The sequence below is a fragment of the Anser brachyrhynchus genome (genome assembly GCF_964034855.1).
Source record: "Anser brachyrhynchus genome assembly, chromosome: 1".
NCBI classification, from domain to species: Eukaryota; Metazoa; Chordata; class Aves; order Anseriformes; family Anatidae; genus Anser; species Anser brachyrhynchus.
The window spans coordinates 134,796,882-134,814,147 of NC_137694.1; the positions used below are offsets into that span (position 1 = coordinate 134,796,882).

Genomic DNA, 17,266 nt, shown 5'->3' on the forward strand with positions numbered 1-17,266 from the left:
AATAATTGAATAATTGCTTACTTTCTGAGGTTTACTTTTTTTTTTTTTTTTTTGTAGAGGTCTGCTTAGTAATTTTCATGAGAGTCACAGAGCAGGAACTAGTGGGTTGCTTTCACCTTCACAGAGGCAGCATTTTTGTCCGGGAACAGGGGAGTAGTTCTTGCCAGTGGCCAGGAAAATGGTGGGTAATACAGACTGCCACAGGAACGTGAAGCAATCAAATATACGGTGTTATGGCAAGATCTTGAGAAAACTTAACTGGCGGCACAAAACAGCAGTAGTGTGCCTCTACTACAGATAGCTCTTGTATGACAAAGAAGAAAGTATTAAATCATTATCCTGAAAATTTAGGTGATTTTTATGGTTTTCTGCAACCTGGAGAATCCTTACAAATAAAGACTACAAAGATAACTGTGATTCCAAATCACGGCATCAGGGAATATCCAGAGTTGGAAGGGATCATCCTTCCAACGATGATCCACAAGGATCATCGAGTCTGACTCCTGGCTCCACACAGGACCACCCCAAAATGAGACCATCTGTCTCAATGTCTCAATGCTCAAGAGCATTGTCCAAATGCCTCTTGAAGTCTGGCAGGTGCCGTGACCACTGCCCTGGGGAGCCTGTCCCAGTGCCCGACCACCCTCTGGGTGCAGAACCTTTTCCTAACACCCAGCCTGACCCTCCCCTGTCCCAGCCCCATGCCGTTCCCTCGGGTCCTGTCGCTGTCCCCAGAGAGCAGAGCTCAGCGCCTGCCCCTCCGCTCCCCTCGTGAGGGAGCTGCAGGCCGCCATGAGGCCTCCCCTCAGCCTGCTCTGCTCTGGGCTGAGCAAACCAAGGGACCTCAGCTGCTGCTCATAAGTCTTGCCCTCCAGACCCTTCACCATCTTCATAGTCCTCCTTTGGACACTCTCTAATAGTTTTATGTCCTTTTTATCCTGCGGTACCTAAAACCGCACACAGTACTCGAGGTGAGGCCACACCATCACAGAGCAGAGCAGGACAATCCCTTCCCTTGACCAGCTAGCAGTGCCGTGCCTGATGCGCCCCAGGGTACGGTTGGCCCTTTTGGCTGCCAGGGCACACCGCTGGCTCATGTTCAACCTGCCATTGACCAGAACACCCAGATCCCTTTCTGCAAGACTGCTCTCCAGCCTCTCATCCCACAGTCTGTATGTACAGCCAGGATCGCCCCATAACCAGGGGCTGAATCTTGTTCTTGTTCTTGTTAAATTTAATGGGTTTGGTGATTTTCCAGCCCTCTAATTTGTCAAGATTTCTCTGTAAGACCTCTCCACCCTCAGGGGAGTCACCAGCTCCTCGTAATTTAGTATTATCTTTGAATTTACTGCATTCAATCCTGCATCCAGATCATCTATGAAAAACATTGAAGAGAAGTGGTCCCAAAATGGAGCCCAGTGGAACTCCACCCTTTGAGCCTGACCCATCAGCTAATTGTTCACCCATCATATTATGTATTTATCTAGCAGTATGCTGGACATTTTGTCCAGAAGAATCTTATGTGAAAAATTATTGAAATTTTTTGCTGAAATTCAAAAATATTACATCAGCTGGCTTCCCTTGGTCAACTAGGTGGGTGATCTCATCATAAAAGACAATTAAGTCTGTTTAAAATGACTAAATATTCTGGAAGGCTAAGATAGACAAAGGAGATGAAGTGTTATATGTTTCTGGTGGCATAAATGGTTGAAGGCATGTTCCAACACTTTGTTTCAGCTGTAGTTGCATAGGCAGCAGTGTCTCATGCTGGGATATGTTATGTACTGCTGTAATTCAGAAGAGATGCAGAAAAAATAAACACTGAGTTACTGCAATTGTGTCCTCCTCCAGAAAGAGACAGAGTTTTCTCGCCAACCTGATATTAGTGTAGTCTGAGCATGGCACTACCACACTCCTCAGTATTAGTGAGAAATCCTGAATTATTCAACTATAGATGTCTAGATGTTATATTTTTTATCTTGAGCTAATCACTTAGGCTCTTTTTGCATACATCTCCACAAAGTGATTTATCTGACCCACAGATGTAATGAGTTGCTCTCAGGAGGTTTCCCTGTTGATTATACAAAGGGAACCTAGAGTGACACTCTCCTCCTTAGATATCTGTCGTTCCTGTGTTTATGTTAGAGCAGATGAATCCCACCTATATTTGTTGACTGACTAACAAATGAAGATCTGAAAAATCTTCAGAATGTGCTTTTATTGTTTGTTCACAAGAAATTTCTTCCCTGCTGAGGCTCATCATGTACTTTGTCCATCATGTGCTTTGTCCACTTCACCTTACTTTATACATAGAGACATGACTGTATGTGTGAAAGGTAGCTCTCTGTGTAGTTACAGATTATTGTCATCTACATTATTATCCTCTAAATAGTCCATAGAATGGGTAGTAAAGGACAACTCATCATATGGTACACCAAAATAATAGATGCCAGATGAAAGTGAGGTTTCCCCATCAGGTTTTGGTGGCATCACTCCAGAAAGACTCAAAACATTTTAGTAAATTACCTTTTGCTCCTGTCATCTTTTTTAGCAAATTTCTCATAATCTCCATAAGACCATGTAGCTCACAGTCAAATGCTGAAGATAAGCCCCAGATGAGAAACCATCTTCTGTGTTCTCTCTGCGGATAGAGGATCATCTGTGCTGCTAAAAAGGCTCCATTCTGTGTTCTGGCACGATTTCATACTGTTCCAAGTTTAGATTATGAGCATCAGTTAGACGAGGTTGCAGTGGCCTTTGTTTAGTTACGCTACGAGCTTACCCAGGAATGGTGAGGTAGGTTGGAGGGGAGAATGCTAGTGTCCAGAAATGGCTTCTCAAGGGTTGAAGTAAGTGGTTTGGCGTTATTCCAGGCTGTCTTTAACGGGTTAGGAAATGCATAGATTGACAGGAATCTTAGAGCTGGACCTTCTTACGGTGAATGTGGTATTGTGGTAATGTGGAATGTGGTAATACCATAAATTTCAGTGGAGGTGTGTAGAATGGATACTGTTTGCTAGCAAGTGTGTACTTCAGTGCAGCAAAGCTAACATGACTGTTCTCTTTGCATATGAAACAGACTTGGAAAATCTGTTATACTTCATTTTGTCTCTGTCAGTTCTTTAAAATACTGTCAACGTTTCAGTGGCCAGTCTTCTTCCTGCATAGGGCATCAGAGAACCAAAAAGTACATGGTCAATAATGAGGAGCCATCTTTTTACTGGCCAAACAGTATTCAGGGGTAATGAATCATGATTGTCTTCACCCCCACCCTGCAGATGGAATAACGTTTACTTTTACTATTCCTCACATGGAATTTGTTGGAGGGCAAGAATTTTGGTCAAGAGAAGAACCTGATCCTTCTGGATGTCTGAGGTCTGGAAGATGTGAACGCTGTAATGTAGATAGTGGAGATTATGATGCTTTGGTATTTAAATCTGGGTGATGTCAGTACTACAGATAACCTTGCACAGTTTTACAGACAATGAGTTCTTTCACTTGCATTTCCTTGCAAAGCTTTTGTGACCTTCCTGACAAATTTATTGAGATCTTCAAAAGTGATACATATGAGTTATTTCACAGTAGATACTGACAATGTACTATGAGACTCTTGAGATATGACAGTGATCTATAAAACACCATGAACTTCATGAAAGTTAATCTTGCTTTCATTATTGGAAAATTATTTGCACTACTTTTGAGCGGCACAAAAAAAAAAAAAAGAAAAAAAGGACATTAAAGCTCATATTGAAGCAGCTGTGCTGAGCATGGGAGGCCCATGATTATAAGGGGATTCAATTCCTGACATTTTCTTCTTGAACAGTCAGACTTTGTCATTGTGGTAGCAGAAATATACAGAAGTGGTGATCCCAATTAAGTCAAATTTTGTCATTTATTTTAATTTTGACATTGACTTCCAGAGGAGAACTTCCTGGTTTTGTTGTTGTTGATGTTTTTTTGCTTTTCCAACCTCTCCCCCAGGGAAATCTTTACTAAGGATTCATCTAGAGGACTGTGGAAAATGTCCAACAAAATCTGAAATCTTTATTACCCAGATCACGCTTATGATCAGTATACTGTTCAGGAGAACTCATTTCTGCTGGTGCTGTCACTTCACAGTGGAAATTTAAAAATAACTGTGAATTGATAGCATGAATGTATACATTTTTTATTTTTTCCCCTGTGAGGTCTGTTTCCTTACATTTTGAACCAAATTATTTTCTATTGATATTGTTGCCTTTATTTGTATGAGGCACTTTGCTGCACAAACCACTAGCAATTATTTCACATTTCCTTCCATCATAAATTTTGTTAGACAGTTTAACTGCTATGAGTATTCAAATGTAGTTTGCTTTAAAAGAGAACTAAAGGTTTTCAGGTCCTTAACAAAATACTACGAAGCCGGTCATGTTTGAGACTTATCAGCTGATTTTGCTGTTCTAAATATAAATGATCTTTTGTGCTCCTAGCTTTTTAGTGTGTTCAGGCAAAGGCAGTGATTTATTTGCTGATAAATCTAGGATAATCCAATGTCATAGGGTATTGACTGTCTAAAAGATTTGATAATGGAATATTGAGCTTTTCAATTGCAGATCATTTAACATTTATCCTTGACCAGAATAACTGCAGAAAACCCAGTATCTAAGTGGCCTTGCAGATTGTTTGACAACCCCAGTTTATAGCAAAACAGTACCTTCCTCATTCAAGAGGTATGAGCTTCTTCTCCAGAGCTGCTGATTTATATTTTACTACTGTATGTCTTCTAAAGATTTTCAAATACATACAATATTCTTTCATTCTTCTGAGTTAGCTGGGGTGAGCGGGAAGAAGAAAGTATAAAGGTAAAACAAGACTAATGAAATGAGTTATGTTTAGTTTAGAAACTGCTGATTCTATTTCTCTGCAACAGTATGTTCTGCTGTATGGGTCCTGCTTAAATTTTGAGGCTTCCCTTGTTAGGTGACAATTTCAGTTCCATCAGTGTGTAGACTGTTGTGGGACTTTCTGGTTGATTCACAAGAAATGAGTATTCAAAGTTCTTTACCTATTGAGTTTGGAGTCAGTTTCAGTTGCTTGCAATGACTTAACACATTTTAGGGCATTTTTTTTTTCTCTGTTTCAGTTTCTTGGAAAGCAGAGAGGGACAACCTCAAGAAATGTCCTGAAATAATCCAGAATGAATGCCTATAGAATGCAAATTACACTTTTTCTGTCAGAGATGAACCTTTCAGACCACGTTCTGAGGCAGACACCCTAGCACTGTTTCTACCCGTCTTCCCTTGAGACAGGTAAGGAAATCCATTTCCCACTCATCATATTTTTCATGAGCTTAGCAACTGCAGCATTACCTCAACTGCTGGCAAAGACTGCAGTGATCCTAAGTGATCCTGCATGAAGAACACCAAATCCAGTGGCATAGTAACACAAATAAAATGCAGAAGCATGCCTAAAAAACATCTTAGAACATTCTCTTAACTGAGGGAATAGATATTAATTTCTCGGCATACATTTTATGCTTCTTTATGTCTGTCCAACCCAAGTCAAAAGCTGGATGTCTGAAGGCTGAGAGCTCAAAATCCATGCATTTGTCTCCTCTAGCAGTATATTTCTCTTGCTTTGGATTTTACAATTTAGAATACAGAATGTAACCATTATAAAGAAAATGGAGAAAAATGCATCTTACAAAGATTTAACTGTTGCTAACATGATTCTAGCTTTTCAGAACAAAACAGAATAAAACATCTCTAAAGCACCAGCTTGAAAATATATTTAAATCACTAAAAATGCAAAGGTTGGTATTTAGGCATCCATGATATTTTAAATATTAATCAATAAAATATACAGGTAATAGTATTTAGTTCTAAGAACCATGTATCAGTCAACATCATGCTTCAGGAAAGGGATCATTGGTTCAGTCAACACCTCTTTGCAGTTTGATTTTCAACAGGAAACAGAACTGCAACCCTTAGCACAGCCCAACGGGTTGTGGGGCCAAGTTTTTGTCCTTATTCTGTGGACAGCTTGCAGAGTATTTCAGATATTTCTGTGTCTTTTCCTCACAGTTAACCTCTTTATTCGTACAATATGGGTATAATTACAAGGCTCCCCAGAAAAGCCTAGGTGTCACAAATGTAAAATTGCATTGAACATACAACAAGAAGAGGAAAAGCAAAAGCAACCAAACGCATACAAGGTCTACAGCTATCTGCAGGATTCAGAAGTGTGCTTTTAAATGCTGTGTCTGGAAAGCTCAACAGCCAGCTTCTCAGAGGGTTAACACGTGCTTTGATAAATTCTTTTGAAATTTTCTTCTTATGATGCCAAAATGAAAAGTGAATTATTTGGGAAATTTGGCTCCTTGTAGCACAACTCTGAAGAAAAAAACAGTCTCGTGGTAGCCATCACACTGTTTTCTATGAGCTGCCTTGTAGATCAGTTTCTTGGCTGACCTCAAGATGGGAGGTGTTTTCTTACTGTTGTCCTGAACATAACACTCCTTGCAAGTTTTTTAACTGAAGTTATTTTGGGAAATAGCGATTTTCTGAGCTTAAATGTGCCTCAAGTTTTCCTTTATTTTATGGGTAGCAGGGCAGGTTCTGCATAAAGCCTTATCTGGATTTGTGGCCGATAGTGTTGGGGTCAGGGTCTGGATGCTTCCTGGGCGGGCCTGCTGGGCAGGCTGCTCCACCATCACACTGAGCTCTCTCAAATCCAGATTTTCCTTGCAACCACTTCTGATGTAAATGATCCATCTTCCAGCACAACCAGGAGTAGAAAGCTAGAGCCTTGCTTAGCACAGACTTTTGTGTCCATCCTCCTAGATAACATGAAGATGTGTCTGCTTTTCACAATCAAGAAACAGTGTGCAATATAAATATTGTAGAACATGTAGCACAACTTTGAGTGGAAATAGATTTTTAGAAAAGCTGAAAACTGTGAAAGGAAGAATATGAGTTTGCCTTACCTATGACATCTGTCCTTCCCTCAATATATTTTTTAAAGCTCAGGGTTGTGACCTCCTGCTTTCAGCCCATAAAAAAGCAATGGCTTTGAATGACCTCTTTGGCCTTCGTACACTTGGACAGCTTCCTGACCAAGCTGAAGAAATATACTGGAAGCAGACAAAGCTTATTTAGAGTCAGGAGGAAAGACACATCTGCTGTGTCTTCTTCTCCCACTATGCTGAGCAAGAGAGTGAGCTGTATTTTCTTCTGTGTGGAAACCCCTACCCCCTCCATCAATTGGATTCTACCATCATTTGTGGACGAGGGGACTTGAACTGTTCAAGTCAGTTAAATTACAGTGCTGTCAGCCACTGGAGAATTGGGCCCTGTGGGTGAACAGTTAAAAACAAAAAACAAGAAAACAAAAAAAAATGTTGGTTACTTACAATCAGCCACTGCAGCTGTGGCAGAAGTCTGTTGTTTATATTTACACCTTTCAAAAAGGAGACTGTGTTTAGTGGTGTGTTGCTACAGCAGCATTTGGCTGCTTATTGCAACATGTAATTAGAGATTTTACAATTTAATGTGCCAGGCAGTGCATCCTCTCCACAGAATTTGTGAGGTGGTAATCACTTTTATTGCTGGAATTTCATTCACGGAAATAGTCAAAAAGCTCAAATAGCACTTGGAAAGAAGCTATCTAATCTCCCCCCAGGTTAGTATTCACAGCCATGAATTAATTGGGAGAATAAAAGGTAGAACTTTAACTACATTCCAGGTCCCATCTTGGTCCCTACATCTGTATGAGAAATGCAGTTTTTAAGTCATGTGCCTTTCTCCAGTTGAAATCAATGCTGAAAAGGGTCATTGGTTGGAGCATAATTAAAACTGGACTCTCAGAGGAAGATCTTTTTTCTTCATGCGGTTGTATAATTATGCATTAACTAGTTAGCTGTTGTGCTTGGGGCACTGAAAGCCCAACATAATGTGTTTCTCTTCCCTGTATTTGCATGTGAAGGTCAGGGGAAATTTTTGAAGCAGACCTCCTATTCAGAAATCCATAAATCCATGCTGCATTTTCATATATATCATACTGTACAGCTCCGTGTATACTACGAAAATTATCCAAGTAAGAGCAGCCACTCCATTCCAGTAATCTGGAAATACGCCTCAAGAGAGGAGGGAAGGTATTTTCTCTCCTACTCTATCTTGCCTCCGTAACGGCCATCTAAAAGTATAATAAAATAAATGGCTGACATCTCTGTATTTTTTTAGCTTGACAGTCAATAAATTTACCAGTGGTTGGCAGCTCAAAATATTGTAACACGAATGGTATTTTGGATTGTGCTGAGATTCAGCAATGTTCTAGATGGAGTGTGCAGCCCTGTTGGACCCGCTCCCACATGCTCTACAGCATGTCATCGTTGCTGGTCCTCCCTGCCATGCCCACAGGGCTCTGATGACGTTATTGCTGGGCTTCACACAAACTAAAGCTCATAAAGCTGAAATTTTGCTTCATACTGTGGCGGTACGCACAGTCAATGAGTTTCACAGATGCGGCGGGCCCTCTTGGTGCAGCCAGGGAGCTTAAGGAATCAGATTTTTTTCCAAGATAGAAAGTAACAAAGTGTTACATGAAACTTTTTTTTTTTTTTTTTTTTTTTTTTTACTTTTTTTCAGGGTGGAATTTTAGAGCCTAGACAGAGGGCTGGAAGAGGTTTATTTTAGGATGCTATCCCAAGCCATGTGGACTGGAAGGAACTGGGCAATGATGGGAGGTGGGAAACAGGCTGCACTAATATGATATAAACCAAAAAGACAAAGGCTCACTGTTGTTTTTAAAAGTTCAACCCTGATGTTGTAACATTTTTTATTAAAGTAATATTGTAATTCGTGATACTAATAAAAATCAAGAGGAAAGGAGAAAAAGAAATCTGAGAGAGAGAATGACTGGTTGTTTCAAGGCAGTATGGTCAGCTCAGCTCTTCCAAATAAGCAGCTGTTCTTTGGGAACAGCCAACTTTTCTTTGGGAAAAAGGCATGGGGAGGCTGAACTGTCTAAGTGGTACTGCAAGAAGACAGCTACTGCTAAGTTGACATCCTCCTCTTCCTGACCAGTGCACCATTTTAGTGCCTCTCACACTGCATCTCATTCCTATGGGACTTTCGGTAGGAATGAGGCAGGAGTGCTGTTACGTACGCCCTTTATGAAATAGCTCTGCAAATATAGCAGAAGAAGTATAATCATGTGCATAGACCACAGTGCAAGTGATCAGCTCAGCAATCAAGAGCACTCAGTTGCAGATGATCAGCATTTGGGCAAAATATTTTATTAGAATAAGCCCTTCTGCTTCTGAAAATGCTCCTTTAAACTGCCTGAAACTCTTTAGGTACCCTGCTGAATCGATTTGGCCTAAAACAATGAAAAAGAAAACAAAGCAAATTGAAGTTTCAATACAGAAAAGAAGCAATTTTAAAACTAAGTTTTATTGAAAACTAAAATAAACAATAATTAGTAATGTCATTCCAGTTGTTGAGTTGATCCTAAAGAAACTATGATTTCTGCTTCACCAAACTAATTCCATCTTGAATGACTGTTTCTGCCTAAAGTCTACTTATTTTCTCCCTGTGAATTCCACTCTAGAGGAAAAGAAGGGAACTGAGGGATACTAAATGCCTTTATTCAGCTCTTCTGAAGCACGCTACCCTCACGCACAGAACAGCTGGAAGTCAGGGGAGCCAAGGGAAGCGATCACACTTCCTTTCCCAGAAGCAAAGCTACTGCAGTCCCTTGGTGAGGACAAGAAACAAATCTCTGCAGAAGTCTTGTTATAAAGCAGGTACTATACTGTAAAGATCAAGTTACATATTTTGGTTTTCCTCTGTGTGGATAAACTTTTTCCCTCCTGGTAGGGTATGGTTTTACTGTACAGCTGCATTTATTTACATGCCTTCCTGGAACTGCAAAAAATTCTTTGCCCAGATTTATAGGTTGGTATGTGTGCAGTGGTTTGGCTTCTACTGAAGTTTTCTTCACAGAACAAACCCGGTTCCTATTGGTACATGAGGTGTGTGTGGCAGCAGTGCTACTACCTGTGTTTTGTAGCCTAACCAGTACTTCAGCATTTCTTCTCTCTTCCTCTCCCCTCCTACCAGCTGGGAACTGCAGATAGGCACAGGACTTGTACAGAAACAGGTGGTGAATCACCGCATTGTTTCCTCAGACCCAGGTAATTAGCAGTGCTGGTTTTGAAGCAGGAGGACTAGCAACACAGTCTTCCAGATAGACTTCATTTTTACAGAGGTAAGGCAAACCATCAGCTGCATAAGATGTGGTGTTGAGAATTTACCTGTGGGGAGAGAGAGAGGAAGCAAAGATGACAAGGAAAGAAGACAGATCAAATTCCTAATTCTACAGAAATGTTTGCTATAACAAGTTTTGGAGCAGCTTTTAGTTATTAAGTGGACACGGTCAAAATGCACATAGCTTTGTGTGTGTAGTTGCAGTTTCTTTAAATCTATGGTAAAGGCAACTCAGGAAAGAAGCAGTATTTACCCATGAAATGGAGAGGGTTTGTGCATATGCAAATGTATTTTCTCTGTTCTGAATGTTAAATGTTCAATTTCAGAGAAAAGTTCCTACTTCTGTGGCTTTCACTGTCAACAGTAGATGGGAAAACCCTCACCCAAACTTTTGGCCCTGCTTAGGTGAAATTTCCTCCTGCTTCATCTCCTAGATGCAAGATACCCCTTGCAGCTTTTTTTTTTTGAACCAAAGGGAGCTCTCACCCTCTCTCTTTCTTCCCCTCTCTTATCAGCCTAGAAGCTGACAAGAGCTGGATAAAACTGTAGGTTATTTCAAATAATAATTGGCTTATTTTCAAGATATTGGTAATAAGGCAGATATACACAGCAATCCTGCAAACTGTCACACATTTTTAACTTTAAACACATTAGTAGTCTGAGCCATTTAATGGAGAGCCATTTCTGGCTTCATCCTCATTTGAGAGCATCCTAATTAGGTAGTCAATAGTGACTGAGAAACAGTGGCCTGAATTTACTGAGGGTATAATTCTGAGTTTGGCTATGGCTTGAGATCTATCTGAGCAAGACGAGCCTGAGAAATTCTGAGCTTTCTGTTCTCAAGGTTTTCCCTTAGCAACTTACAAATGTCACCGTTTATGACACTGGCAGCATTTAGAAGCTGTAAAGCTATTGCTCTAGAAATCATTTTTATAATGTACAGCCATTCAGTTTCAGACAGTGTAAATCAAAAAGAAAAACAGTTGAGTAAATTCTAGCTCTATCTTGAATAAATAGATGGCCTTTTTTTGTTTTGTTTTGTTTTGCCAAATTCCGGGAGCTAAATTTCAGTCCAAGCAATTTTAGTTTCAGCTAACTCTCTCTGCCTGCAATTAGTGTGAACAGTTTACAAAAGGGGTTGAAATTATCTCAGAACCATTTCCTTCAATTTAGATTTAGCCATTTGTCTAGTGGATAAAAGGGCTCTGTTTCTGATGGGCTGACCTCCGTTTATCATGTGAATTTCTTGATCTTCTTGCAAATGTCAAACTGTATAAGAATGCTTTAAGAGAAACAAATGATGCAGCCAGTTAAACTAACTCAGGAAAATAAAATATCTGCCAGAATTGTTTCTCCCAGAATATGGGAGTGGCTGGAATACTCTGGAGCAACACCACAGAGGAGCATTTAAAGCCAGCAAGAAGAACAAATTTTTAAAGAAGCAGTTGCCAGAGTAGAAGGGGAACCCTGTGGTTTGATCAAGTCGCTCAGTGAAAATAAAAACAAAATACTTAATCTGTCTTTAAAATATATGAAGTGAATCAGACTTTGTAAGTAACCTTGCTGAGCAGAGCTGTTAAATTACTGAGCATTCACTTAATGCTCCATCTCATTTTGTTTAATAGACTCGTCCAAGGAAGCAAGCGGGTAAGCAGGAGGGTGGGCCATGTGCACGAGCAGTTCTTGTAGTGCTCTGGTGAGCTGTCTCAGAACTGCCTGTGCAGAATTTCAGGCTTTAAACTATCACTGTTTAACCCTTACTTTGCAGTGATACCCCAAATTATAAGCCTTATCTTGCTTAATTGGTTCCAGGTGCTAGATTCTCCACAAATAATTCATAAGTGATTGTCCTTGCTCCAAAATAAGACTGTAAGAATGATGAACATTTTATAATAAGTAATGAAAAGCTTTGAAACCCCTACTGTATCTAGTAAAATTAGCTGATTCAAAATCTAAACTTTTATTTTCAAGCCACCTGCCTGGACAGTATTACAACTTTTCCTTCCCTTCCCTTCCCTTCCCTTCCCTTCCCTTCCCTTCCCTTCCCTTCCCTTCCCTTCCCTTCCCTTCCCTTCCCTTCCCTTCCCTTCCCTTCCCTTCCCTTCCCTTCCCTTCCCTTCCCTTCCCTTCCCTTCCCTTCCCTTCCCTTCCCTTCCCTTCCCTTCCCTTCCCTTCCCTTCCCTTCCCTTCCCTTCCCTTCCCTTCCCTTCCCTTCCCTTCCCTTCCCTTCCCTTCCCTTCCCTTCCCTTCCCTTCCCTTCCCTTCCCTTCCCTTCCCTTCCCTTCCCTTCCCTTCCCTTCCCTTCCCTTCCCTTCCCTTCCCTTCCCTTCCCTTCCCTTCCCTTCCCTTCCCTTCCCTTCCCTTCCCTTCCCTTCCCTTCCCTTCCCTTCCCTTCCCTTCCCTTCCCTTCCCTTCCCTTCCCTTCCCTTCCCTTCCCTTCCCTTCCCTTCCCTTCCCTTCCCTTCCCTTCTCTTTCTTCCTTTCTCTCTCTCGTTCTCTCTCTCGTTCTTTCTCTTTCTCGTTCTTTCTCTCATTCTTTCTCTCTTGTTCTTTCTTTCTTTTCTTTCATTTCTCTCTCTCTCTTTCTCTCTTTCTCTCCTTCTTTCTCTCTTTCTGTGTTGTTTTTTTTTTTTTTGCCATTCTCTCTTCCGTCATTATTGACTTTATGTCTTTATAGTGTAGGAGTGTCTCCTTACCCATTTTGCTGAGCATGAAGGTTGATTTTAGCTTCAGTAAGTGAAGATAGGCATTGCAGATTGATTGTAAGAAGTAGTCTGTTTTGTAGGACAAAAGAAATCCAAAGAACAGTATAATTTGTAATGGAACAGAATTGTGCTCTCTTTGAATTGTATGTATTGCATTTCACGTTCCCTTTATGGCCTTTCTCAAAGCATTAATAGAGGTTTCCTTTGGACTGAAGGGGTGTTTAACCTCTGCATTAGGAGTAAATTACTGAACTCCTGTGTAATCTTTCCCATTCACTGTCTTGAATGGCCAAATGAGTATAATGCTGAACTAGGAATGCCTTAGTGAGAGTGCATTTAAGAAAGTCCTCTTTCAAGCAGTGGTACAGCAGGAAAACAAAACAAAACAAAACAAAAAACCAGTCCCCCCTCCCCCCAAAACAAAACAAAACAAAACAAAAAACTAGAAGATCCTTAGATCCTTTGGCAGTTTAAGTTTGAAAATAAAGGAAATGAATATTAATCCTGATTATTAATCTTTAATTGTCCACAATGCAGGTGTCTGCATCTGAGCTAATCATCCAAATCTCTGATAGTCAGAGGAAATCTGGTTAATATGGTCAACTGCGTTTAGGATCTGATTAATCAGATCATAGGTAGGTGGCTAATACAGGAACGTGATAAAAACCCTCCAATCTATGGAGGTTGATCCTACTTGTTATATCTCATATCCTTAAAGTGTATGTTACAAACACCCATATTTAGTCATGCAAAATCACCTTTTTTGTGAGTTCTTGCTGAAGAGTTTCTGGAAAATTTGAAGCTACACCATCTTAGCGAATGTTTCTGCATGTCTTCCTTTCAGGCAGCTTTATAAGCAGTAAATGTGCGTATATAAATCCAAATATCTACCCACACAAAAACGCTCCTTTCCAGGAAACTGTTGCATTGGCTTCTGGTTATCACAAACATTAAATGCCTGCCTGTGTGTTTCTCTCAGTTCTAGGCAAAGCACTGAGCAAAAGTGATTAACAGCAAGTAATCATAATCCATCTAAGAGTATTTCTTACTCTGCCTTGCTGAGAGTTAATCCTCCAAACATGAGATCTCCACTTTGGTTTGGGTATCTCTGAGACACCATGGGAAAGGGGTGTAGGAGAGGTTTGGTCGTTCTTCAAGAGCAGTGAAAGTCTTATGTGTGTTGCTACTGACATCCTGAAATCAGAATATTGGAACAAATTTATTTCGCTGCTCTGGTGAATATCCTGATCTGCTTGTAATGTTGCAGGGGTCTCAGCCTGCTGTTCAAAATCCACCAGGACACTTCGTTGACGGGTGCAAGAGTCTGTTTTAACTAGGTGGGAACATGCCCTTCCCTTTAGAAGGTGCAGAGTCCACCAGAGCTTCGCGCTGAAGCCGGAGGGTGCCTGACCTCTCCCTTGTACTGCCCTGGCACTACAGGAGGATGCTGCAGCTTCCTAGCTGGCTAGACGTGTATGCAAAAAAAGCACATAAATGCATACAATCTGTTTATTTCTTTTTTCTTTCAACTACTTAAACATTTTACAGTTTAACCTCTATCACAACAGGTTGATGTAGTATGTACAGAATTCAGATGAAAAAGAAATCCAAAATTAAGAATTTTAAATGGAAAATCATTTTAGTGCAGTTCATCTGATGATAACAGATATGGAGATTAAGTCTTTCATGTGATTCTGTCTAGGACAAGAGGCTGCCTGAAGTTGGTATATCTCCTTTTTTCTCCAAAATACAATGGAAGAGGTATGTTCCAACCACAGGTTACAATAGTGAAGTTATTCTTACAATGTGGATTTTAATTTGAGCAGTGTGGCTTCGGCCCTAGGGTGCCTGTCAGCTTCTGTTCCAGCCTCACTCCCTAGTTACCTTGTAACTTTAGCCCAAGTTAGGCAAATTGTTTTAGGCAACCTAAAATGAGAACATACGCTTTTTTTTTTTCTTTTTTTTTTTTGTGGACTAAACGTCCCTAGTGTGAACCAACTAAAACTTACTGAATAACACTAAGATATTCACAGTTTTTAGCCTCTAAATCTAGCTGTAAGAGACTTTCAGAGCATTCAGAGACTTTTTTTTTCTTTTTTTTCCTTCTTTTTTTTTTCTTTGATGGGAATACGACAAAGGAAAATGGAAACTCCCAGTAACAACTTCAAAAATGAGCTAGTAAGGAAATCCATTAACTGTTCTTCTTATCTCACTCCTTTGGAATCAGATATGTCCCTGGGAATTACTGTGCTGTGCATATAGCAGCGGTTCAATCACAGGAACTAGAGGACTGTAACGGGTAATATAGGTAATACTATACCAGAGTGAGAAAGGCAAAAATTGGGATGAAGTTTTAAATCAGCGTAATAATATCTATTGTTATTACTGTCACTTAGCTCTCATCTTGAGTCAGAAACCATACAAATCAGAATTTTTATGCAGTTACAGCCAGCCTATGGTGGTATTGCTAAATGGAGTAATCCCCCTGCCCCTGCTTTCATCTGTGTGTCCTCGTGCCCTTCCTTGTCTGGAGGTGAAAAATTACCTGATTGCATGAAGGTGCACAGGGAGGATCTGATCTGGCTGAAAGGTTTTTGGTGGGGGAATGTGTTTAGGTCTTGATTCTCTGCTGGATCTGAGCTGCTGTAGGTCATTGCACAACTGTGTGAATGGTGGTGCTGACAATAAGCAGGGGCTCAACCCTGCAGCTTGGGTTTAGGAGGAGAGAGAAACCTTTCACCTTTGGTAGGACTTTGGATTGGTTTAAGCCATCTACAAAAACGTACTTGTTAAATATGATTTGTGGGTAGAAGAGGGAAAACACCCATCATTTATGGTAAATGCTTTTGGCACGTATCTTTCAGGGTGATGGTTTAGAAGTCACGGTGAAGAAGTGACTATTTCATCCTCTATTAACTGGAGATTCCCTGTTGCTGGATTTGATGTCACTGCTGATCCAGAGATCGTTTCTGCCTGCATAGAATAGCAATGAATGAGGCCTGATGTTAAGGCTGTAGTCCTTCAGGTAGTTATTCTCTTATATTGACATCCTGTGAACCTAAAATCTATTAAATAACTACATTTCTTCTCTAGCACAAATCAGACTCACAATGTACAGATATATAAACCTACAATTTTAAGTATGTGCCAGTGGGATAGGAGAGAAAGTGATTGAAAGTACGGAAGCAGATGTTATTTCCATTTTTCCCCATTTCTTTTGTGGCTGGAGAAAGGAAAGAATTTCTGAAAACATTTTCCAGTTCCATTAAAAGCCCCAATCCACTATCCCACTTGTTATTTACCTATAAAAACACACTGTAGTGTCTGGGTTCTGTGCTACTTACTTTTAGCCTGCTTAAGAAACTAGTCAGTAGACAGTTTATCTGACTGTGACTGTGGGTCCCACTTAGTGCGATTAGACATAAGGCCAAAGACCTTCCAGGGAACCTCTGGATTATCAAAGGATAGGTGGCTGGAAAGAGTAGGGAACTCTTTTCATTCACTTGAGAGAAAAGCTGCAGCATGAGCTGCTATAAGGCATCAGAGAATCTGAAGTCTGCTGGGAAGGTGCTTTCTGAATGCCACCGCTTTGGGAAAAATTGAAGCGTGTCCTCCTCACCTACCCGACACAAATCCGTGGGAAGTCAGCTTTCATTGGTTTCTCACAACTGCATCTCAATGTGATATCTTTTCTAGTTCTTAGGTGGCTTCTTTTGATGGGCGGAATAAATGTTCCCACAACTGTTACCAATCTTGCTGTGAGAAGCTGTACAGAGCATGAATTTTCATTCGACGTAGGTGCTTCAAATGTCCTTGGGTTCTGGAAAGGACTTAAGTAGCATTTGGATGCAGGGCTAGGCTTACCTCTGAACAAACATACTTTTTTTTTTTTTTTTTTTTTTTTGTCCTAGCAATTTTCTGAGCTCTCAGTTGGGTTGCAAGCACCTGCCCGGGTGCCACCCAGAGCCACCGGCCCGCTTGTGCCCGGGCGGGGGGCGAGGCTGGGGCTGCAGTGGCCGCTGGCGGAGGACCCCTTGGCATCGCGGAGCCTCTGCCGGAGCTGCCACCCGGGCTGCGCGCAGCTTCTGCACAGGCACCGCCTGCCGGAGGGGAGGTGACCTCGGAAGGGAAGCGCCTCAGCTCGCTAGGTTTTCAATTTCCATTTGCCAGCGTTCAATTTTCCATCTGATTTTCAAATGATACGCAATAAAAAAAATTTGGTAGAAATCTACCAATTTGTTCTATGGTATGACCTTGCACTTGTTTCCACATGCATTGGCCTGCCTCAAAAAGTCTTAGCAAATTATACAACCG

General features: G+C 40.8%; 1 long non-coding RNA gene across 1 annotated transcript in view; it reads left to right on the forward strand.

Annotated features, from left to right (window-relative positions):
• The window catches only part of LOC308188287, a 102,559-nt gene that overhangs the window by 79,811 nt on the left and 5,482 nt on the right, over window positions 1–17,266 (forward strand). The window contains exon 4 of the long non-coding RNA XR_013945354.1: window positions 5,123–5,288. This is a non-coding gene — a long non-coding RNA (uncharacterized lncRNA). The remainder of the gene's footprint in view (window positions 1–5,122; window positions 5,289–17,266) is intronic.